Source organism: Canis lupus, chromosome 4 (genome assembly GCF_011100685.1).
Source record: "Canis lupus familiaris isolate Mischka breed German Shepherd chromosome 4, alternate assembly UU_Cfam_GSD_1.0, whole genome shotgun sequence".
Classification (NCBI taxonomy): Eukaryota; Metazoa; Chordata; class Mammalia; order Carnivora; family Canidae; genus Canis; species Canis lupus.
Window position 1 is genome coordinate 51,080,180 of NC_049225.1, and position 25,773 is coordinate 51,105,952.

Genomic DNA, 25,773 nt, shown 5'->3' on the forward strand with positions numbered 1-25,773 from the left:
CCCACGGCTACCAAAAGCACATAAAAAGGCAGGAAGTAGGAAATATAACAAGATGACAACTGACTCTAACAGGAGTAACAAGGCTTATGTGGATACACAAAGGAATACAAATGGCCTTGACTTTAATATCTGCTGGCTCCAGTGTTAGAGTGGCTCTAGGGCACCATCATGGGGTCTAGATTATTTATAAAACTGCTAGAAAAAGCAGGGCAGCAATCAGACACATAGCTCAAGGCAGCCTGAGCTAGGACCTGAAAAAAGCCTGGTCTTGGGTCAGCAATATCTTACACGCTCACTATTAGTGCAGGGCACTTTTCAGCAACAGCCTTGTAGACAAATATCAGAGCTCACCACTAGCAAAACACTCTATGAATAAAACTTAATTAAGGAAAAAAAAAACTATAGGATTGGTAAACTCCATCCCCACCCCCTACCACTACCACCACCAACTGAAAAAGATTCATGATTAGAAAGTCGAAAATCTCTGAGAAAATATCAGATTAAGAGAAAACTAACATAAGCAGGATAAAATTAGGTCCCCTGGCTCCTACCTCATGGCTGTTCTTTATTGGGGTCATATTCCAAATAAACACAAATCAGACTCCAGAAGCCTCAGAGTAACAAAGTTTTTAAGGTATCTTGAAGATAGGCAAGAGAGGAATTACATCACAGTCAGAGAACAAAACTGAACTTCCTAAAAATCCTCCCTGGCCATTGGCACATCCTGCAGCCAAAGAAGCCCCATGTGCTTCAGCCCTCTGCTGCCTCATGGCCTCTCCAGCCTCTCTGCTGCGTTCTCCCTGGTGGCCTGGGCCCTGTCCAGCACACACTCTCTCAGCTCTGCATCTGCTCTGTCCACTACCTCTGTCAGCGCTACGGAGGCAGGTGCTGAGCAATGGTCCCCTCCTCCTCAGCACGCAAGGATGGGAGACTGAATATGTATTCTTTACTACTTTCTCCCTTAAGGAGCCATTTGTAATGCCATCAGGTACATGACCAGCCCACAGTAGAGCTCTAAAAGCCACCATCACAAGCACTGGAAATCTCCTCCTTATGTGGATCCCTTTCTCCTCCTGTTGTTCAGAAAAGATAAGTTGGAATCTATTTGGGCAAATCCTCCTACGGGTTTTGTCTTCTACAGACTGTTCTGTTCTCCAAGATTTTTTTTAAAGATTTTATGTATTTATTCATGAGAGACACACAGAGAGAGGCAAAGATATAGGCAGAGGGAGAAGCAGGCTCCCTGCGGGAAGCCTGTTACGGGATTCGATCCCAGGACCCTGGGATCACGACTTGAGCCAAAGGTAGATGGCTCAACCACTGAACCACCAGGTGCCCCATCTCTCCAAGATTTTAAATGAGCCACAGATGAATTTTAATCCTTTCTCTGCTTTCAGTCTCCCTTGTTTTATCTTTTCAAGTCTCAGCCAGATGCCAGGGAATCAAGTGATCTTAACCTAAACCTCACCATTTTTAAAGGGCATGTCTTCTTTGGCCAGTAAACAACTGAGAATTAATCCGTACACAGGCATATTGGTTCTCCTGAAAGGGAAAACCATTCTGTTAGGTTCTCATTTTAAAGGGTCTATGTTGGGGGCACCTGCATGGTTCAGTTGGAAGAGCATGTGATTTTTTTTAAGATTTTAATTATCTATTTTTAAGATTTTATATATTTATTCATGAGCGACACAGAGAGGCACAGACATAGGCAGAGGGAGAAGCAGGCTCCCTGTGGGGAGCCTGATGTGGAACTCGATCCCAGGACCCCAGGATCATGACCTGAGCCAAAGCAGACGCTCAACCACTGAGCCACCCAGGTACCCCAGAGCATGTGATTCTTGATCTGAAGTTTTTAAGTTCAAGCCCCATGTTACGTGTACAGATTACTTAAGTAAAGACTCTAAAATAAATAAATGACCTACATTGAATTATACTATGGAAAAATATTATGGGTATTTTTGTAATACAAAAAACTAGGTTATGTTTAAATCACAGGGGCTCCAGATTATGACATTATTCAACAGACATATCAGGTGCCTAATATCCCAGGTCTAAGGGCAAAAAACTTTTTCGCTCATCCCTGAGTGAATTCACTCTTGCAGCAAAGGTGGCCATGCCATAGGATAAAGGCCATAAGCTCTGAAGTCATAGGACCCAAGTTCAAGACAGGCCCTACCTCTTATGTACTCTGAAACCTTGGCCCAGTGATAAAAGATTCTATTTGCTGATCGCCTAGTAAATAAAATGTAGCTACAAATTCTTTGCAGCTTTTCTCATCAATAGGGGAGTTTCTCCAACCTTTGAATTGTGGCTGGTCTTGTGATTTGCTTTGACTAAAAGAATGTGGCAGAAACAACACTGTGCAAGTTACAAAGCCTTTTAATTTCTGTCTCCACCATCTTGGAATGCTTCCCTGGGACCAGAGAATAAAGACAATCTATCCTTCTGGAAGAGAAGGAGCCACATGGGGAAGAAGCAAGGCATCATAGCCCACATCTAACACCAACTGCCAAACATACAAGTGAGGCATTCTTCCAATCCAATTGACCCTCTGACAACTAGCATTTTGAGCCCAGGCAAGAGCAGCAGAGGGGCCACCCTGACAACCCACAGAAGCACGAAGAATGAGTTATTGTTGCTTTAAGCTTGTAGCTATGGGGTGGGTTGTTACAGAGCAAAGGCTATTTCTTCATTCAAATGGGACGTTAATGCCTATCCAACTATTCCTTTGTTTATTCAACAGTTATTGGTCATTTACTACATAACACCTATAGAATATGTATTCATATGTAATTCTGAGAATCAATTGAGATACTGAATGTTAATATACTCGGTAATATTATTTTTATTGTTGTCAGTACCTCCCTTTCACTGAGCTCCCATATTTTTTAAGCACTTAAATTCACTTTCTATTTTAGCCTCTCAAGGGATCAGCTCTGATGGAGCCAATCCTTTGAAACCTGCCCTTCCATGCTCATTAGCAGATAGGTCTTTTCCCAAGGACAGGCCTCTGGGACTTTCTTCTTACAGCGTCAGAAACTCACTCATGATAGAGAACACAAACCTATTGCCATAAAGCACTAAGATGGAGGACTTCCCATTACTATCCCAATAAGAAGCTTTAAAAAAAATTTTTTAATAACTGTAAAAGCAAAAAAAAAAATAACTGTAAAAGCTAAAATTTATTGAGTACTTACTATGTGTCAGGTGTAGTACTAAGCTTTTTGTGAACAGTAATTGGAGTCAAGAACACACTGAGGTAGGTAGTATTGTTATTATTATCCCTATCTGTGGGTAAGGGAACTAAAGACCTAGTGATGTTAAATAATTTGCCCAAAGGCAGATGGCATGAGTGGAACAAGATTCAATCCCTGGTAGTCTCATCCCAGAGCACCACTCTTAACCACTTTACCTTTTTGAAGCCATGTTTATCCATGGCTCCCAATTCTTTTCCAGGTCTAAGAATGTGTTGTTTTCAAACTCTAGGCTCATTGGAGGTCAAGTTCTGTGACCTTGGCCAAGCCATCTCCTTCTCTACACCTCTGCCCCATACCAGGTAGGTTAAGAGAGGGTTAGACCAGGTAATGTTGAAAATTCCTTCCCACCCTGAAAATTAAAATGGTAAATTCTTTCCCAACATCTTGTTATATATTCTGAGTTTTACTCTCTTTCTTACTAGCACAACTAAAGAGCATTAGGGGAGAAAAAAGAAAAGCAGATGCTATAAAAGTGTGTTTATTAACTAACATAGGGAAATGAAAAGGCAGCAGAGGGGATTCTATTTATATCTCCCTCGAGGATTATGCCTTAATCTATACTATTTGATTTCTTTAATGCATTCATTCAGAGTTGAGACCCTGTAGGGTGCTCTTTAAGTCTGACACTGGATGAAATAATTCAATTAAAATAGGCTTGAGGCTTTTGCAAGGTATTAAACTCCCTGAAGAGATTTAGGACTTGATCAAGGCTGCTTCAGTACCAGGGATGAGGAGACCACAGGAAAATATAAGAGGAACTTGGTCACAGATGCCTCCTGGAGACATTGGAGGAATCATCCCAGGGTGCTTGGGAAGGGGGCTATCAGAACAGGGAAAATAAACTCAGCCTGAAAGTTTTCCAATAGTTCACTGGAGTCTGACATTCTGACATTCACTTCATCATAACCATAGATAAAACCTATCCTTCCATAGCAGAAAATGAAGTCTAATAACATTCATTAACAATTACCCTTCATTGAGCGCTCTCCATATCCTAGGCAGGGTATTAACCTAAGCACTTTTCATGTATTAGCTTATATAGTCATCACAGCTGTAGGAGGTTAAAAATCATCAAGCCCGAATGGATAAGGAAGATGTAGTGTGTATATATAAAATGGAACATTACTCAGCTATCGGAAAGATTGGAATCTTGTCATTTGCAATGAGGTGGTTGAGGCTGAAGAGTATTTTGCTAAGCAAAATAAGACATGTGGAATTTAAGAAACAAGACAGGTGAACAGAGGGGAAAAAAAAAGGAGGCAAACCATAAAATAGACTCTTAACTATAGAGAACTGAGGGTTGCTGGAGAGGAGACGGGTAGGGGGATGGGTTAAGTGGGTGATGGGGAAGAAGTATACTTGTGATGAGCACTGGATGTTGTAAGGGTTGAAGCCCTGAATTCTACACCTGAAACTAATATTACACTCTGTTAACGAACTGGAATTTAAATAAATACTTGAAAAATCATGAAGCCCAGTTTATAGATGGGAAAAATGAGATACCAAGTAATGCCAGGACTTGCCCAAGCTTATACAACTAATAATTTGCAGACTAAACCCCTCGTCTGTGGTGCCAAAGCCGGTGCTCTCCAGCACTATGCCACTTAAAGTGCAAGTGGCAGGTTATTGCAGGAAACTGAACCAGAAGAAATGCATGTATAAAAAATACAGACACAGTCTCTTTCCTCAGGGGCACATAATCTGGTCGGCAAACACAATTTATATCAGAATAGCTCAAGCTAAATTACAAGTGACTGAGGTCAGATCCAAATCTGAGAACAGGTTTCCACATGGGCAGGGCAGTAAGAACAAGGTTACAGGAAGAAGAGGATAGGAAAGGGACACAGTGAGGACCTTCACAGTCCTGAGTCTGCCCAAGACAGGCTCCGTTAGCCACTTTAAAACACACACACACACACACACACACACACACACACACACACACTGCTAAAATTCTGCATCCAATTCCAATGTGTAGGGGGTTCTTTCCCCTACCAAGCAACTCTCCAACATCAGCTGGGTATCCTATAACTTAACTCCATTCTGACATATTTACCCAGCTACAACATGGATTCCACAGGTTAAGTACCCCACAGGATTGCATCCCTCCCTTCGCTTTTGACGTACTAGTTATGGGTTGGAAGTTCCAAAGACCTCCTTATTTTCAATTAACTTGCTAGAGCAGCTCACAGAACCTGAAGAAACATTTTATTTATTAGATTACCAGTTTATTACAAATGGAGGTAACTCATGAACAGCCTGCTGGAAGAGATGCAATAGGAAAAGGTATGGGGAAGGGGTGAGGATCCACCACGCTTTCTCGGCAAGCCGGCTCTCCTCAAGTTTCCATGTGTTCACCAACTGGGGAGCGGTAGTGGTAGCTCCCGAGAGCTAGTGGTAGCTTGCAACCCAGAACTTTGGGGGTTTTATGGAGGCTTCATTACACAAGCACAATTGATTAACTCATTGGCCATTAGTAATTGAACTCAATCTCCAGCACTTCTCTTCTGCCTGGAGGTCAGAGGGCTGAAACTGAAAGTTTGAGCTTCAAATCGCATGGTTGGTTCTTCTTACAACCAGCCCCATCCTTAAGTGCCATCCAACTGTCACCTTATTAATACAAAAAAAAAGACACTTTTGTCACTCTCATCACAGGAAATTCCAAGGCTTTTAGGAATACCATGCGAGAAATGGGAATGAATGGGAATAAATGTTTATTTATTATAAATCATAGTATCATCACTGGACATTCCATGCCATTAGGAACTGTCTTCCTTCCCCAGTATCCAGCACCTGCATTTTCTTTGGAGGATATAAGAGTACCTGAAAGAAAGAAAAGAGAACATACAAAATGAAGTAAGCCAAAGAACAAGAAATCTCAAACCTAAATCTAACCATTCTCCTCTTGAAGGAGTAGGGAAGAGAAAAAAAAAAAAGAGCAGAGCAGGGCAGAGGCACTCAGAGAAGATAGGGTCCTAGAGGATGAGAGATCCCTACTTACAAGAGGAGAAAAGTCTCTAAGGCCTGAGATATAAGGGAAGCCATGTTATGTTTCTTTCTAAATCAACATGACTGTATATAAACTGTGTTTAAAGCAAAAACCCTGGGCAGCCTGGGTGGCTCAGCGGTTTAGCGCCACCTTCGGCCCCAGGGCGTGATCCTGGAGTTCCAGGATCAAGTCCCACATCAGGCTCTCTGCGTGGAGCCTGCTTCTCCCTCTGCCTGTGTCTCTGCCTCTCTCTCTCCCTCTGTCTCTCATGAATAAATAAAATCTTTAAAAAAATAAATGAAACAAAAACCCTGATTTATGTCCCACCAAGCATACCTTGTGCACCTGCTTTGTGAATGAGTAGCCTAAAGGAAAACTATTGTCCTTAAGATGTCAATCAATGCTCCTACTCCCTGCATTCCTTGATGTTAAAACTTGTGATTCCTGCCTATGTATTAATGTATAATCTTTTGAGCTCGTATAAGATGTAAAAAGTACATAACCTCATGAAAACTGTTCATTCTCTGGAACACTTTCTTCCCTGTGAAGCCTGTTTCCCAGGCAGTTGTCCTAACTTGAGCTTGAATAAAAACTCTCTTTTTTACTTGTAAAGATTCTAAAGGGTTTGGTTATTTTGCATCGACACTGTCAGGTCAAGTTGCAAGAGATGCTAACAGATGAAATGACCACTCTGAATTGCTAGGCTTAGATCATCCTTAGGAAACTTGAGTGTGCATTAGGATCACCTGGGGAAATTATTAAGCCACAGATTGCTGAGTCACACCCAGAGGATCTGATCAGGGAAATTTTAGTTTTAACTAATTCCCAGGTGATACTAATGCTGCTGGTTTAGAGTCTAGCACAAAACCTTCACTGCATATTAGAGTCACCTTGGGAGCTTATAAAAACACCCAGAATCCCTGGGGATGGGACTAAGTTATGCATACTTTAAAAAACTAGGCCCAGGTGATTCCAGTGTATAGCCAAATCAGAGTAATGTGTGGAGGCCGAGAAAATAAAGGCCATTCCACTTTAAGTTCAGTGTTAGCACAAGTGCAGCCATCCCAGGCCCCTGTGAATAAGAGCTGAAATTTACATTACTCCAGTTACAGGAAGAAAACAGCTTACAGCTTAACGTCCCAGAAAGCCCCGTATTAGAATAAGAACAGAGCCCAAGCCAAGGGCAGGAAGCCCCATATTAAAATGAGAACAGAGCCCAAGCCAGCGGCAGAAAGTCCCATATTAAAATAAGAACAGAGCTCAATGCCCTTGAAAGCCCCATATCAGAATGTAAACAGAACTTGAGAAATTCCTCCACCCCTTCTGGAGGTCCCCTAGACCAGCCCATATAACTAAGCTGAAACCCACCTCGGGGTCCAAGTCCCTGCTCCTCTGTGTCGGGTATACTTGGACCCAAGCTCGAACTTGTAAATAAACCCTCGTGTGTTTGCATCGGTGTCAGCTACTTGGTGGTTTCTCGGATTCGCAATCTTTGGCACAACAAATGTAGAAGCATTATTGGAAATTCATGGGCCTGAAAATCATACCCATAAAACAAAAGCAAATATTTATTGAACATTTACCATTGATAGTCACTGCACTGAGTACATTATTGCATGATTTCATTTAATCCACACTGGAACCTTTTAAGAAGGGACTATTATTCCCATTTTACTGATAAGTAGAGTGAGGATATTAAGTGATTTGTCCTGGCCATAAACTGGTAAATGATAATCTGGGAATCCAGCTCAGACTTACTTTTTGCAGACTCAGAACCACTAGGCCTCTAAATTTAGCCCCTTTCCTGAGCCACTCAGTGCTCTAGTCTCTGCCTTAAATCTTTAGTATTTGATTGAGTCCAGATGACAACAATCTAAGCTGGAACAAGTAGAATCAACTTCATATTTGGCATCATTTATGCAGATAAATTAGATAGATCTGTATTCATAGATACATATATGAATAAATGCAAATCACAGAATGGTTGTTTTACTGAATTCAATCCTTTTCTAACCCAGCAACTGTCCTGTTTATAGTCCTTCAATGGCACTTCCAAAAACAGTTCAAACTCCAAATATGGCATATTCAAGGCCCTTCATGATGGGGCCCCTGCCTGGGACTCTGCAGCCCCTCACTTCTCTTCCTTGGTTCTCTCTGTCTGCTCTTAGCTCCCCAAATCCAACCAGGCCACCATGCCTTTGTGTTCTTCTTTCTCCTTCCTCCCTATCTACCTGGGGAACTTCTACTAATTCTTTAAATCTCAGGTCAACCGTCACTACTTATCCAAAATCTTCCCCCATATCCTTTCTCCAAGCAATCACAGCAGCATGTGTATAACATTCCATTTTATCCTTACTAATTTTCATTCCCTATACCCTTAAACAATCCACTGAATTTTCAAGAGATCTTTGTAACAGAATCCTGGCTCTGCCCTGAGAGTGGAACTTTCCCTGAAGATTCTTCCAGTGTTGGACCGTCATCTCTCCCCTCCAGTAGGCCTGTACATGGGATGGTATCTTTTTTTCTTCTCTTCCAGACCACTCTCCTCCCTTCCACTGTAAAACCCCTGCAGCTTTGAATTTCCTGTTACCAGATTACACCACCCACCTCTCTTCCTTGTTACAGCCCCACTCCCTAGCTCACACCCTTCATTCCTAGAATATTTAGTCCCTGGCTCCTCCCTCCCATGCCAGTTCTGTCTTAATTATTAGTGATTTCAACATGCACATTGTTGACCCTTCCAATATCCCATTCACTAACTTCCTTGATTTTCTTGCAGGCAATGAACTTGTTCTCCATCCCATTTCAATAATCACTTCCATGGCCTCACCCCAGACCCTAGACCTGGTCATTACCAATCATTGAAACCCCTCCAAAATCTCACTTTCAAGCTTCCCACTGACTAAGGGAAGACATGGCATAGGGGACAGGGCAAGTGACAGTGACAAAAGCTCAGATTCCCTGGTCCACGGTTATCATTGTTCCTTCTTGCCCAATCCCCAAGCCTCTTCACTCCATCATACCAGCTAAACCACACATGTCTTGGTTAGAACCAAGTCTCTATCTGTTCTGCACCTGCACCCTGAGAGCTGAAAGTTGCTGGAGAGAAATAGAGCCATCCCAACTGGGTCGCTGTAAAGTCTAGACTGTGAGCTTCAAGCAGCAGAGTCCATGCATCCTTCTACCCTCCTAGATGATTCTTTTATGCCTTTTTCTCTCTCTACAAACCCCAAGGCCCATCCCCATTTTCAGCTCTAGACTTGGCTTCTCTGAATCATTAATATAAGAAAAGCAATCAGAAGGGAACTTGCACAAGCTCCCACCTTCACTTCACTCTCCTGTGTGTGCACCCATATTCTCTGATGGCTATGATGTAGACACCTTCCCCTCTGACCACCCAGGGATTCCAGATGCTATGGCACCACTAAGCCCATATTCTGCCCTCTTTGAGCCAAATTCTCTAGCTCCCCTGGATTGTACGATACCATGGAGACAGAAGGTAAACCATGACGGGATGTGGATCCCTTTTCTTTGGTTAAATTAGAAATTTAAGCTATTCCTTTGTGCTTTGTCCCCTGTTAGAGGAAAAGGCCCTTGATATGCTATTATTTCAACATAAAAAAGGCTAGGCATCCCTGTATGTATTGTTCCTCTGGTAGATGCTTATTTTTCTGGCTTCTACTTATTTCAAGTACCGTGACCTACAGAAGACAAATAAAATAGGATTTGAGTCCTTATTGTGTTCTGTGTCTATTTGGACTTAACAAGACCAATTAATTGTTCAATTCAATCAGTAAAAATCTTATTCAGTCTTTTCCCCTTGTACTCATCTCAGAAGTGAATAGTGTATGAGGATGGAAAGTATGTGTGGGATGAGATGGAGCTAGGATGAAATGCCACTTTTTGTGAACTTTTTAAAAAGTCTTCACTTTTCCCAGACAATGTTTTGAAAAAGAGTACTATGTACGATTTTTCTCTCCTTCCTTTCTAACCCAAACTGTCAACAGTTCAAGTTCCCACTTTCCTATTACACTAGTTAAGCATATAGGAAAGAGTGCTCTAAGGGTATTTGCATTTTAATTTACATTGAACACTTACCATCTGCCTTGGTATTATGCAAGTGCTTTATGTCTGTTATTTCCATCTTTATGCTTGTCTTCACAGGATTGGTAGTATTTTATCATCATCCCCATTTACAGATTTGGAAACCAGGCTTAGATAAATTCAGGGATCAGCCCAAGGTCTCTAGTTGCTAAGTGGGGGAGCTGAGGATCAAACCTAGGCAGTCTGACTCCTGAAAGCGTATATAAGGGATGTCCCAGCACCTTCCGTTCCCCTATCTGAGATTCACTCCATTGTATCCTACAGTCCATTGGGTATTTAAGAGAAGAATGGGATGAATGGGGTCAAGTTTCACTGAGGAGACAAAAGATAAGTTAGGTCATACAGAATAGATTGACTTCCTCAGGATAAGACTTAGCAAAGGCAGGGATACCTGGGTGGCCCAGTCAGTTAAGTATCTGTCTTCCACTCAGGTCATGATTCTGGAGTCCCGGATCCAGCTCCACAGTGGGGGGCTCAGTGGGAAGTCTGCTTCTCCCTCTGCCTCTCTGCATATTACCCCCATCCCACCCCCGCCCCGTTCTCTCGTTTGCTCACTCTCTCTCAAATAAATAAATATAATCTTAAAAAAAAAAGGAATAAGCAAGGCAAAATGTACATTCTGGCAGAGAAACCCCTTGTATTTTAAATTTTTATCTTCTAATACAGTGGCAAGGATGGGACAACCCAAGTCTCTAAGTGGCTTAAGGAGATAATCAAAGATACTGATTTCTAGAGTGAAAATTGCCAAGGTTTAAAGCCAGGCTCTTCTTACCGTGTGATCTCAGGGCACTTACTTAACCCTCAGGTTCTTCCTAGCAAATAGGGATAGTAACAGCAGAAACTTCAGTCAAGTTGGTACCAAGTGCTCAGCACTGAAACAGCATTAAACTTTGAATGCAACATGAGAGACTGAATAGACAGTGACCAAATTATAGGCAAAAATAAAACTCTACCCACTATCTATAACCAACCCAAGAAATCAGCCCATTACCTATGGTCATGAACACAGGAAACCAGCCTACCTACTATTTGTAAGTCAGACCACTATCTCAAGAAAAAAAAAATCCATGAAACTAAATAACTCCTGAAACAATGAGCCTCAAATAGGCAGGACTTCATTAATAACTGGCACCTTTGTCAAATTTTGTCCTCACTTCTAACTTAAAACCAACCAGAGAAAGCCAAGTATGCACCCTTAATCACACAAGATGTCCTGCTTCTAATTAGCCTACTTACAACTTCCTCATGCTAACAGCCTTAATTGGGGCCTAAAGTCTTCCCCCTTTTCTCCTCTCTAGAGCTTTCCCACTCCACTGCCTGCTTTTCAGTCTCAGCCAAAACACAAGTGATGGTGGCTAAATCCCTTATTATATCTCTTGGAAGTCCTAAATAAATAGCTTTCACCTGTTCCCACTGGGTTGTCCACAAATCTTAACTAAGCTCATTCAGGTGAGAAATGATGGGAACTTAGAGCAAGATGGTAATAGTAAAGATGGTGAGAAATGAGCAGATTAAGGATGTATTTTAAAGGTAGAAACTTCACAATGTAAAAGGATGAGGGGGAGCGGGGATCAGGTTCCAGCCCAGTAACAAGGTGGGCAATGATGCCATGTTTGGGGATGGGGAAGGGTGGAGTATGTACATTCCCAAACTGGAGAAACAGTGTGTTAGGCTTACCTACTCCCTGCACACACAGCAATGTAAACAGCTCCAAAAATCTTCTCTAAGAGACCATCTCAGTCAGACCAACATGTCAGAGAATCCTTTCTTTGGACAGAAGTACCTCTAGGGTAGGAGTTCATGAGTGTCATAAGCTCCCACTACCATTTACTTCTCCCTCAAAAACAAATCTTCACAATCCTTGACTGATTATAAAATTCTACCCTTGGAACTGGCTTCAAGCACAATTAAAAAGTTAACAGAAAAAAAAAAGTTAACAGGATGGCATTTGTTTTAAAGTACATGTATATCTGGAAGGAAATACAGCAAAATGTTAACCACATTTGTTATCTCAGGATAGTGGTATTCTGGGTGATTTAAATTTTCTACTTAATACATTTCTGTATTGTCTAAGCCTTTAATAATGAACAAGAACTTTTTCTTATTAAAAAAATACATTTCTTAAAAATGAGATCTCTGGGATAGGTAACAAATTAAAAACTGTCAGTCATTTCTTCCCTGGCATGAAGAAATGGAGTATATATCACACATGTGCAAGTTCTGCTGGGGAAGGCAGAAGATAGGAGAACTGGGGCTGTTTCAGAAGGTCAAAGGAACATGGAGGAATATGTTCCCCAAGCACTTCACAATAAAGCCAAAAACAGCCTTGCTTTTCCAGCTACGTGAGAGAGTAGCCACAGAGAGTGAGCTGTGATACAAATATATACAGTATTTCCAAACACCAAACACCATTTCAGGGAAGTCACTGACAGCCTAAGAACAGAGGACAGCCTTTTTTTTTTTTCTTTTTTAACTAAATAATTTGAAATGCAAACAGAGAGAAATTCAGAAATAGGCCATCCCAAGAGAACCTTGACAGAGGCTAATTCAGCCCTGAACAGAACTCACAGCCACGGCCTGAATTTGGAGAAGCACCAAAGCCATATTTTGTCACTTGGGTGAGAAAAGGAAGTGAAGTGATATCAGGCTCTGCTCCCTTCCCCACAAATAGATGAGGAAAGTTGTCTTTGCCCAACCTCTGCCCCCAATTCAACAGGCCTTCTGCTCTGAAAACTTTACATCATTGGCTTATTTCCACTCATACTTGGCCGAACTGACAAATATATCTGTTTACTCTGGCTTCGAGCAAAGACTAGGCCTCTCCAGGGCCTAGAATTTAAAATGCTTAGCAGTGTAGCTGATGGATATTGGGAGGATTGTCAAAGGAGAGTTTCTCCGGCAGAGTGAACATAGGAGATAAAGAGATGGATGAACTCTCAAAGAATCAAGGGCCCAGAAAACTCCAGAAGCATATTTTCCTGCTCAACACTGACATTGGAGGGATACTTCAGATACATTTTTTTCACCACATCCCCATACTAACCCTAAATTATCCAAAACTTGGAAATAAATTGAAGAAATGTTTATCCTCTCAATGCATTGAACAGATTCATGAGAGGATCATTTAATTAGGACTTTGATTTTGCCATTCAGTACTTGTGAAAAGGATGTTAACTTATAGATTTCTGCCCCAGAAGTTACAATTTCATTGCCCAAAAGAACATTAACCAGTTTTGTATATTTTAGCAAATAATTTCCACATTCCTTTTGACTGGCTTACAATATAAATGTCTGTTCCTCAAGTTTTCTTTTTGAACCACCTCTACCTTCTTACTGAGTCACTCATTAATTAATGAGTTGAGTGAAATTTTTACAGTATTTACATAAAGTATTGCCTTTCATATGTGTCATGTGTCAAGGAGCCAAACTTTTCCTCCACTCTCTCAGATTCAGAACTCGGGGTCTGCAAATTCAACTCAAATGGACAAATCAGCAAGAAAGAAAATAGATTTTAAACATGTATGTATGGGAGTTTGTAAAAAAAGAGATGTGACTAAAGGGGCTTATATATCAGGACAAGTGGAAGGGGAGACAGACACTTGTGGAAAGCAAATGACTTCTTAGAAGGACTGGTGTAAAAGAGCACTTAGAAGAGATGGGGGATATGATAGTTTTGTGACAATGTCTGTTTTGGTGTGGTGCCAACTTCTCATCACCAAGATCAGAGTTGCTCTCAGGGAAGGGATTTATGACAATTGAGTTATTTTGAGTTCTTTTGAAAGGCTCTACTCTTGGGCAGATAAAGACGTTCAGGATCTCATCCTTTACCTCAAAATAATTTTTATGCAACAGCAGCATATTTTGGACCCCTTCATACCTTCACATGTTTTATTTATTTTTTAATTATTTTTTTTAAGATTTTATTTATTCACGAGCCAGAAAGAGAGGCAGAGACATAGGCAGAGGGAGAAGCAGGGTCCCTGCAGGGAGTCTGATGTGGGACTCGATCCCAAGAGCCCAGGATCTTGACCTGAGCCAAAGGCAGATGCCTAACCACTGAGTCACCCAAGTGCCCGCCTTCATATGTTTAAATTTTTGGAAACTTATTTTCCAAATTGCAGGTGTGGAAATGTACATGTCAAGGATAGCAGAAGAGCCACACCTTAGCAGGATCAGAGCCAGACTTTTTTTTTTTTTAATTTTTATTTATTTATGATAGCCACAGAGAGAGAGAGAGAGAGAGGCGCAGAAACACAGGCAGAGGGAGAAGCAGGCTCCATGCACCGGGAGCCCGATGTGGGATTCGATCCCGGGTCTCCAGGATCGCGCCCTGGGCCAAAGGCAGGCGCCAAACCGCTGCGCCACCCAGGGATCCCTCAGAGCCAGACTTTAAAGCCAGTTCTGAGACTAAAGTTCTTCCCACATTGCCAAATTAAATAGTTTGTGGCCTTGATCAAGACAGTCCCTCTCCAGGCTTAGTTTCCTCAGATATAAACTGGGGCAGGTTGAAGAGATGATCTCCACAGTTCCTTCCAGACCCAGTGATCTCTGGTAAAGTTAACTCCTTGGCAAAATTATTAAAAAAAAAAAAAAAAAAAAAAAGCCAGACTGAACTTCATGTCCTCTTCCCATTCCACTCCCATCCCAAATGATGTCATTTCATAGATGAACCCATGGTCCTGAATTTTCTCTCCCTGGCAAGACCACCCTATCCTGTGTCCTGTCCATCAGGGAACCCTTCCAACAGGGAATCTGCTAATGTTATAAACTGTAAAGTAATCAATACTAAAGGAAATGTGGCTATTAAGAGATTAAGGTCTCATGCACATATATATACTCTCCTTTAAAAGGTATCTGAATTTACCTTCCAAGGAAGATAAAATTTTTACTCAGGTGAATGGTGGAATCCCAGGAAATGTGACCAGCAAGTGGGGTACCTTTGTGAGAGCAGGAGGATCTTAACACTCTTACACCAAATGTATTTGGAGGACTGGGTTTTGGTCAAAACAGACTGGAGCTGAGTCTCTGCCAGTACCAGACCCCATGCCACACCGGCTATTATATATTTTGGATACTACTCTTGCTTTTTTGTCTTGGTTCATTGAGTCACATCTGCCTCCAAATGCATACAACAGTGACAAAATCTCTGCATCTGTTGCTAGGCATTCATCTTCCCCAACCCAAAATGTAACATTTCTCCTTGAACACTGCCGCTGATTAAGATGATTAGACTTCATTCTCATTATTCTTCATTAAATAGAAAATAGATGCTTATGTATTTTTCTTTTTACTTATTAATCTGTCTTAATGTTTCTACACTGACTATTTCTTCAATGCTAGAGTTTAAATAATGAAAACAACTAATGCCGAGACTCTATTAAGGATAAGGAATGAGCTACCATCCTGATCCCTTCAATGAAGCTTGTCTTTTTAATTCTCTTTTCCCCTCCTCCCTGGCAATTAAAAGACAAGCATCTGTGCTGGGGAAGGGTGTGCATATGCATGTTTTAGAGCAGAGGAGAACCAGTAGGACAGTTTTTGCCACTGCCAATGTTGTAACAACATAGCATGTCTTGACTTACAGGAAAATTATTTCAAGATTACTTTTATAAAGATAATGATGGGTAGTCTTCTGGGTTAGCATCAGATCTCAAGGGAATGTCCTGGCCTAGACAAGGCATAGCACAAGTGGTCAAAGATGCATGTACAACAATATTTCTCAACCTTGGTTGCACATTAGAATCACCTGAGGACCTTTTTAAAAACATTCATGCCTAGGTAGCACTCAGACCAATAAAATCAGAACCTAGGGCAGCCCGGGTAGCTCAGCAGTTTAGTGCCACCTTTGGCCCTGGGCGTGATCCTGGAGACCTGGGATCTCTTCCCACATTGGGCTCCCTGCATGGAGCCTGCTTCTCCCTCTGCCTATGTCTCTACCTCTCTCTCTCTCTCTCTCTCTCTGTTTCTCATGAATAAATAAATAAAACCTTAAAAAAAAAAATCAGAACCTTTGGTAGTGGGTCCAAGCATAAGAATAGAAAAGCTCTAAAGGTGATTTTAACATATAGCCAGAGTTTGAACATTTGGGTGTTCACTGAAGCTTTGCTTATAGAAGGAAAACAATGCAAACAACCTACAGTTTATTGATTGAGTGTAATTAATTAAAGTATGGTAAATCCAGACAATGAGATATTTACCAGTCTTTTAAAAAATAACAATAACAATAAGGAAAATCCATAGGTGTTGGGCAAAGCAATTCTCTCTATCAATGCTTTGGGCACAATAAGGAAGGCCCATAATTTTTTGGAAGGCCTAAAAATGTTAGGCACCTGAAAAAAATAGTTGAGTTCAAAATATAAAAACAAAACTGCAAAGTTTCAATGAATAAATGTTCATCTGTAAAACATAATGTGCTATCAACTTCAGTAATTATTAGGCTTGATATAAAATTTTTATTACATTTGAAAACAACTGGCAGGTTATATTCTCACATCAAGAATTCCCAAGTATGCATCATCCGTAGTTCTCAAAATGTGGCCTCCAGAATAACATCAGCCACACCTGAGAACTTGCTAGAAATGAAGACTTGGAGGCCTCAACTCAAAACTACTGAATCAGAAATTCTGAAGATGGGGCCCGATTATCTGCTTGTACTAGCCCTTCAAGTAATTCTGATACATGCTCAAATATGAGAACTACTGTGCTAGATGATTACTTTAAAAAGAGATAATATTTTATGTAATTAAAATTAAAACAATCAACCATAAATTAAGTAATAAGTAGCCAAGTAATTTACAAAGCACAATTTGAAAATTGTTTCAAAAATTTCTGCTGAGAAAAATGTATATATCCACAAAAAGTTAAACATAAAATTATCATATGATCTAGCAATTATACTCCTAGAGATATATTCAAAAAAACTGCAGGAACTCAAACAGATACTTATACATCAATGTTCACAGCAGCATTATTCAGAATAGCCAAAAGATGGAAACAACGCAAGTGCCCATCAATGGAAGAATTGTTTGTTTTTGTTTTTGTTTTTAATTTTTTTATTTATTATTTATGATAGTCACAGAGAGAGAGAGAGAGGCAGAGACATAGGCAGAGGGAGAAGCAGGCTCCATGCACCGGGAGCCCGACGTGGGATCTGATCCCGGGTCTCCAGGATTGCGCCCTGGGCCAAAGGCAGGCGCCAAACTGCTGTGCCACCCAGGGATCCCAATGGAAGAATTGTTAAACAAAATGTGGTCTATATGTATAATAGATTATTTGGCCATAAGAAGGAAAGGAATTCTGATACATGCTACAACATGGATGAACCTCAAAAACATTATGCTAACTGAAGTAAGCCAACACAAAAGAACAAATAATGCAGGATACAATTTATTTGGAGTACCTAGTATAGGTAAAATCATAGAGGCAGAAAGTAGAATAAAGGCTGGGGGTGGAGCTGGTGGGCTGGGGGTAGAGGTGCAGTGAGAATGGGAGAGGGAATTTAATAAGTAGAGTTCCTGTTTGGGGTGATAAAGTCATGGAAATGGATAGTGGCATAGTCGTACAACATTGTGAATGTACTTAAGGTCACTGAATTGTGCACTTAAAAACAGTTAAAATGATGAACTATATGTTGTATATATTTTCCCACAATAAAAGAAATACAAGCTGAAGAACCAAGAAATCCAGCAATGTAATTCAGTCTAAGCTGAACCAGTGGAACCAATGGTATAAGACCCAGTCCAAGTTTGAAAGCTTGAGAACCAGGAATGCTGATGTCTGAGAGCAAGAGAAGATGGATGTCCCAGCTCCAGCCAAAAGAACAAATTTGCCCTTCCCTCCCACCATTTGTACTACTCAGGTCCTCAGTGGATTGCATCATGCCACCCACATTGGTGAGGAAGGACTTCTTTACTTAGTCTACCAATTGAAATGCTAGTCTCTTCCAGAAACATCCTCACAGACACACTCAAAAATAATGTTTAAAAAATAATAATAATTATGTTTACCAGCTATCTGGGCATCCCTTTGCTCAGGCAAACTAACACATAAAATTTACCACCACATGTCTATTCTCACCATTTTAATTCAACATAGTATTGGAAGTCCTAGTAACAGCAATCAGAAAATAAAAAGAAATAAAAGACAGCCAAATCAGCAAGGAAGAAGTTAAACTTTCATATCCACAGATGACATGATACTATATATAAAAGACTTCACCATAAAACTGCTAGAACTGATTAATGAGTTCAGTTAAGTCAAAATCAATACACAGAAATCTGTTGCATTTCTATACACCAATAATGAAGCAGCAGAAAGAGAAATTAAGGAATAATCCATTATAATTAGACACCTAAGAATAAACCTAACCAGCAAGGTAAAAGACTTGCGCTCTAAAAACTATAAAACACTGAAGAAAGAAATTGATGATGACACGAAGAAATGGAAAGACATTCCATGTTCATGGATTGGAAAAACAAATATTGTTAAAATGTCTATACTACCCAAAGCAATCTACATATTTACTGCAATCCTTATAAAATAGCAACAGCATTTTTCTCAGAGCTAGAACAGGAAATGCTAAAATTTGTGTGGGACCACAAAAGACACCAAATAGCCAAAGCAACCTTGAACAAAAAAGAGCTGGAAACATCAAAATTCCAGACTTTAAATTACATTACATAGCTGTAATACTCAAAACAGTATGGTTCTGACACAAAAATAGACTCATAAATCAATGGAACAGAATAGAAAACCCAGAAATGAACCCATGATTATATGGTCAATTAATCTTTGGCAAAGCAGGAAAGACTATCCAATGGGAAAAAGACAGTCTCTCTTCAACAAATGGTGCTGAAAAAAGTAGACAGCAACATGCAAAAGAATGAAACTGGATCACTTTCTTACACTGTACACACACACAAAAAAAAAAAAAACTCAAAATGGATTAAAGACCTAAATGTGAGACCTGAAACCATAAAAATCCTAGACGAGAACATGGGCAGTAACTTCCTTGACATTGGTCATAGCAACTTCTTCCTAGATATGTCTCCTGAGGCAAGGGAAACAAACAAAAAAAAGTATTGGGACCACATAAAAATAAAATCTTTTGCACAGTAAAGGAAACAATCAAAAGGCAGCCTAGGGAGTGGGAGAAGATAACTGCAAATGATACATTTGATAAAAGGTTAGTATTCAAGATATCTGCTAAAAAAAAAAAAAAAAAAAAAAAACATAAAACTCAATACCCAGGAAATGAATAATACAATTAAAAAGTGGGCAGAAGACATGAGCAGACATTTTTCCAAAGAAGGCATACAGATGGTCAACAGACACATTACTTATCATCAGGCAAACACATAGCAAAATTGCAATGAGTTATCACCTCACACCTGTCAGAAAATCAACAACACAAGAAACAACAGGTGTTGGCAAGGATAAGAAGAAAGGAGAACCCTCTTGAACTATTGGTGGGAATGCAAACTGGTACAACCTCTCAGTATGAAGATTTCTCAAAAAGTTAAAAATAGAACTACCCTACAACCCAGAAATCCTATTACTAGGTATTTACTGAATACAAAAATACTAGTTCAAAGGGATACATGCACTCCAATGTTTATAGTAGCATTATCTACAATAGCCAAATGATGGAAAAAGTCCAAGTGTTCATCGACTGATGAATTGATAAAGAAGATATGGCATATATATATACAATATATATTTATATACATATGAAGATTACTCAGCCATCAAAAAGAATGAAATCTTGCCATTTGCAATGATGTGGATGGAGCTAGAGAGTATAATACTAAGTGAAATAAGTCATTCAGAGAAAGACAAATACCATATGATTTCACTTATATGTAGAATTTAAGAAACCAAACAAATGACCAAAGGCAAAGAGAGAGAGAAAGAGAGAGAGAGAGAGAGAGAGAGGTAAACCAAGAAACAGACTCTTAACTATAGAGAATAAAGTGATGGCTACAGAAGGGAGGTGGGTGGGGGGCAAAGGTGAAATAGATGATGAGGATGAAGGAGTACACTTGTTGTGATGAGCACAAGGAAATATATGAAAATGTTGAATCCCCAAATTCTACACCTGAAACTAAAATTACACTATATGTTAACTAATTGGAATTTAAATAAAAACTTAAAAAATTTACCATCACAAATTATCTATTTACCAGATACTTGTAACTTTTATACTATTGTATACTATTAACCTCCTTGAAGGCAGGAACCATTGTTCATAAGTCTCTAATATCTAACACAGCACCTGGATGGAAACAGTTAACAGTAAATTAATCAACAAGCGAATAAGTGAATGAGCAAGTAAATGAATAAATGAGTACGTTAATAAACAAATGATTGTCACATAAGTCTTTAGGTGGCCTAGTATTCACTGAGCTTGTGTGCAAAATTTTCTGCATCCATGAGGTTTTTCGGAGAAAGCGTCTGTGCCTTTCATTAGATTATCAGTGGGACAAAGGCCCCAAAGTGCTTGCAACCACTGCTGTGGAGACAGGGAGAGAGTGAAGTGAACTAGATGGTTTCTCAGCATAGCTTAACTGACCACTCACCAATCCTACTCCTGCATATATCCCCCAAGAAATAACCACACTGATTTCTACAAGGACTTATGCAAAGTTGTTTTCCAAGGCTCCTGGAAATCCCAGATGCTGTCTTGTTTGCCTCCTGCTACTTATAAAGGATATATTGGAAACACTGGTAAAATGCTCTACCACAGAGGGAAGAATATAATGCTTTCAACCTAGCTTTGGCACCTAGCTCCATAATCCCCATCTCAAACCACCTAGGGAGTATAATTTATCTCCATTTCCAGCACGGTGGGTTTTAGATGGCAAATGTCACCTGGATGCTGAAGACAGAAATCAATTGAAAACATGGCCTTTGATACAAGAAGTATCTCAGCCATTACTGTATGAGAAAGTAGAATGAGAAACTTGGAAATTAACCTAGTAGGACAGCTCACCTAGTCCTCTTCCTCTCTTGGGTTAAATGCTTAAGGCAGCCTCCAGAGCACAAATCTAGGGAAATAATTTTCTATTGTTCTCCTCAGACTATTCAAAACTTTGATTCAGGAGAGCTGTGAACTTTTGGATGAGGAGGACTGGAGATCTAAAGGGAAACTATAATTGTACACAGTTTTTGAGAGTAGAAACCGAATGTCACTACTTTGTACATAATTTTAAAATATCAATATATTTCCACTTCTTAATAATGTGCCCTATTCAAATTACTTAAAAACCTCAGTTTCTCTGTAAGAATTATAGCAGAACCTATCTTCATAGGGCCATTGACAATGAATAATAATTGTGAAGCATTTAGCACATAATATACAGCTTATTATTCACAAAAATTTTCCTTTTCTTTTCAGGCAATAAAATTTATTAAAACCTTTTGTGTTCACTAAACTGACCTTTGGAAATAAAATTTTAAAACAGAATTTGAATTTTTTAAGGCTTAACAAGAACTTGGATATCATCCAGCTCATTTTTTCCAAATAAATCTTAATTATAATATACAGGAAAAAATATATATATAGTAATTTAAAAAGTAACTAAAAACAGAACTGGTCTACTGGGAGAGGCTGGTAAATGGAGAACTGTCCTCTTGCCCTCCACAAGGAACCCTAGAGTACCAAAGAGCATAGTTTGAAAACCAAAGTTCATCCAACCTTTTCTTCTCCCAGATAAGGACTATGGAACCTAATGGTCTAATTGTTAGTCCAAGATCACACAGCTAATCAGAGACAGACTTCCTGGACTAGAATCTGGATCTCCAACACCAAGTAATTTGCCAAGTAGCTATGGAAACAGGATATGTGCGTGCTAGGATGTGGAAGAAAATTTAAGCTGTTTTTCAAGTTGTGTTATCAAAGGCCTTACCCTTGGTCAAGTTCCTCACTCTTTGGGTTTCATTTTCTCCACCGAACTTTCTGTTCTTAATAACATGTCTGGGGTGCCTGAGAGGCTCAGTCCATTAAGCATCTGCCTTTAGCTCAAGTCATGATCTCAGGGTACTGGGATCAAGCCCCAGGATCAAGCCCCTGCTCAATAGAGAGCCTGCTTCTCTCTCTACCCATCCCCTAGCTCATGCTCTCTCTCACTGGCACTCTTTCTCTCCCTCAAATAAATAAATAAAAATCTTTTAAAAATAATAATAATAACATGTCTAAGTATCTAGTACCATGAAAAGTGATCACTTTTGTGCTCAGTGAGTCACATCAATTTTTTCATTGAATACTTTTATGAATTTGTGGATTTGTTATGAATTTAAATATGAATGTAAAATAAAAATGTTGACATTGTAATTAAGGAAAATTGTTCCAAACAAAGCATCAATATGTAATTTGGAAATACATAGAAAAAATTCAGAGAGCAAGTATTAGGTCTTATTTCTGTTATCTTCTCTGTGCTTCAAACAATGAAATTTATATCATTTTTATGAAATGATATGCTGAAACTTTATCTTTTAAAACTTTCTGAGAAATATTTCAAATATACAAAATAAGCTCTGCTTGTTCTGACAGCCAACTCCAAGCAGGGCAGAGTGATAGTGAAGCTAGTTGCTTTGATTAAATGTGATTCTTGCCTAATGACAGGACTGAAGATTAAGTTATTTTGAAAATTGGATATCTTCACAACTTGTTCCTACAGGGAAAGGAACAACTGAAGGGAGGTGAGAATTACTTCAGTGCTCTGTCCACTACCTGGGTTTGCTGCTTTGCACCCTCTGGATCCCTCCTGTAAATCTCTCTCAATACTGCACTAACTCTTCTTAGAAAAACCCATAGACATCCTGGTCTATGTTTTGAATCTTATTTAAAAGGCCTCAACCAGGGCACCTGGGTGGCTTAGTGGTTGAGCATCTGCCTTTGGCTCAGTCGTGATCCCAGGGTACTGGGATCAAGCCCCACATCAGATTCCCTGCGGGGAATCTCCCTCTGCCTGTGTCTCTGCCTCTCTCTCTCTGTATATGTCTCTCATGGATAAATAAAACCTTAAAAAAAAAAAAAAAAAAGCCTCAACCAGAAACAGAGAGGAGTTTGCACCAAAGCCCAGAACAAATGAAGTGGGGCTCATTTCCCTTCCATCAGCATCTCCTCCTCCCCACACCACTGGACAAATGGTTCTTGCCCAACATATACATTCAATGCAAAGGAAGGTTAAAAAATGTGAACACATAAACATCAAAAGGAAACAAACATTTCAGGGGAAGATGTTTGATGATGAATGAATTGTAAATACCATGGGACTTTAAACCACAGAGAAATCATTACTGATATTTAGAAAAGACTTAGCAAAAAGAGATGGAACAAAAGCTAGGGCTCAAATAATGGCAAGAATTGGAAGGACAGGAGGGAGGATGTTCCCAAAGGGGGAAACAGTGAACAGAGAACCCACACAAGGAAAAAGGCAAGATGTATGGAAGCAAGTGGAAAGGCTTATCTGAACACATGTAGGCTGTCTGATTAAAGATAGAAACTGAGGGCAAACCATGAAGGGTCTTAAAGACCAGACAGAAGAGTTTATACCCGCCCTTACTCCCTCCATTCCCTGGTGACACTAATCAGATAAAATAACTCACAAACAGGGCTTAACGACAAATGCCTTGCCTCCTCACCCTCAGAAACCCAGGAATGGCAAAGACCTTTCCTACTCCATGCAAAATCCCATCTATTGGTAAAAGCTGTAAGAACTGTTTTGAGACAGATTCTAAGATCACACCTGAGCTCCCCACTAATGTTGTGATTTATAATTACCACCTGTCAAGAACTCCAGTAAGAATATCAGTGCAGATGCTTTGTATTTGCCAACTCTGCTTTATCCGAAAAGGATAGCTCTCATGGTAGGAAATTCAGGCATTGACGTTGTTTCATGAGGAAAGTGTTGCAGGGTAGGGATGGTCTTACAATTTCTGTAGTCGGGTTAACTACCAACTCTACCTTTGCTTAAGATCAACCCAAAAAGAATGTTCTGCTTCGGACTATAAGTGAGAATATTTAAGCACTGGCGCTGACATCTGGCCTCAGCAGAGAGTACCGTAATTGACTAGTGATATCTGCCATGGGCCCAGCAGTAAGAAGTAATGCTGTGCATACTCCTTACTTACTATGCCTACCTTTGCCAAAAGGACCACATTAAAAGTATTTCGGACATCAGAACCAATTGATGCAAGGAGTTAGGTATTCTTGTTTGGTTTGGTTTCATTTTTCAAATTATATACTTTTTTAAATTTTATAACCAACTTATCAGGTACACTTTCTATATACTTATGTAATTAATAAGATCAGCCCAAAATAGACACTATGCCCCAGAATGAATTTAAGGCAAGACCACAGAGCTCACTCACAAGAGAGCAGAGGGATTTTAAGGGCTTTAATCATAGCAGTTGTGTTGATCTTAACCTATTTCTTCAGTGAGACCTAGCCAGTACTTGCAAACTTGCAGCCCCCACCTGCTCATGACTCCTGGTGCGGATCAGCCCTAATATTTCATCTCCCTGCTTCTAATTTTCTCTTCTGTTGGAAGCCCTTCATCTCCTTCCCTACCACACTCTTGGGAACGATGGAGTTCGTCAGCAGAGAGAGCAAATTTTTTCTTCTTCTTTTTATTCTTCCTGTAAATGCAAACAAGCAACCAACACTACAAGAACTTTCATATTTGCAAACACCCCAGGGTGCTTCACAAAAATCAATCTGACCAAAAACCATAAAATATAAATTCACCTGATACAAGCACATGATGACTGTGGAGATTTCTCCCCCCACCTCTGCACTACACAGCGTCCATACAAATGACTCTGGAAACTGCAACAATTACTAGAGCCACTGGATAAATCTCAAGGTCAGGAGAATTTGCAGGAAAAAGAAAGCAAATGAAATGCATTTTTAAAGAGGGCCCTCTGCCCAGGAGAGGCCACTCTGGAACACATTCAAACAAAAGTAGATGCTTTGGGCAAGATATTTTTTACCTTTCCTTCATGACACAGCAAGTAACAGGGAATCACCGTCCCATCATCTATTCCCAGAGGCCTTTCCTAACAGGAGTCCAGGCAATGTGCTTTTTTTTTTTTTTTAAGATTTTATTTATTCATGAGAGACACAGAGAGAGAGGCAGAGACACAGGCAGAGGCCCGACGTGGGACTCGATCCCGGGTCACGCCCTGGGATGAAGGCAGGCGCTAAACCGCTGAGCCACCCGGGCTGCCCTAGGCAATGCACTTCTATGATTGTAGAAGAAATGAGGATTGCTCTGGGCACAGGGAAAAGCAGACCAGAGGGGCATAGCTCCTGAATATTTTTGCATATAAGACATTTACCTTTTTCTAATCATAAGAAAAATTCTCACTTACTGTTGAAACTTCACAAAACACAAGGAAAAAAACGAAGGTCACTCCTAA

General features: G+C 40.0%; 1 protein-coding gene across 11 annotated transcripts in view; it reads right to left on the reverse strand.

Moving 5' to 3' along the window:
• LOC119871519 overlaps positions 1–25,773 on the reverse strand; it is a 120,671-nt gene that overhangs the window by 81,138 nt on the left and 13,760 nt on the right. For 2 of the 11 annotated variants that reach the window (XR_005358324.1, XR_005358319.1), the window contains 2 exons: positions 7,615–7,780; positions 5,449–6,080 (listed from right to left, as the gene is read on the reverse strand). The exons of 4 other annotated variants lie outside the window; for them this stretch is intronic. The gene's annotated coding sequence lies outside the window, so the exon portion shown is untranslated. Of the gene's footprint in view, positions 1–5,448; positions 6,081–7,614; positions 7,781–24,784; positions 24,991–25,773 lie in introns of those variants that run through there. 5 more of the 11 variants (XR_005358327.1, XR_005358318.1, XR_005358325.1 and 2 more) reach the window with 4 other exon arrangements.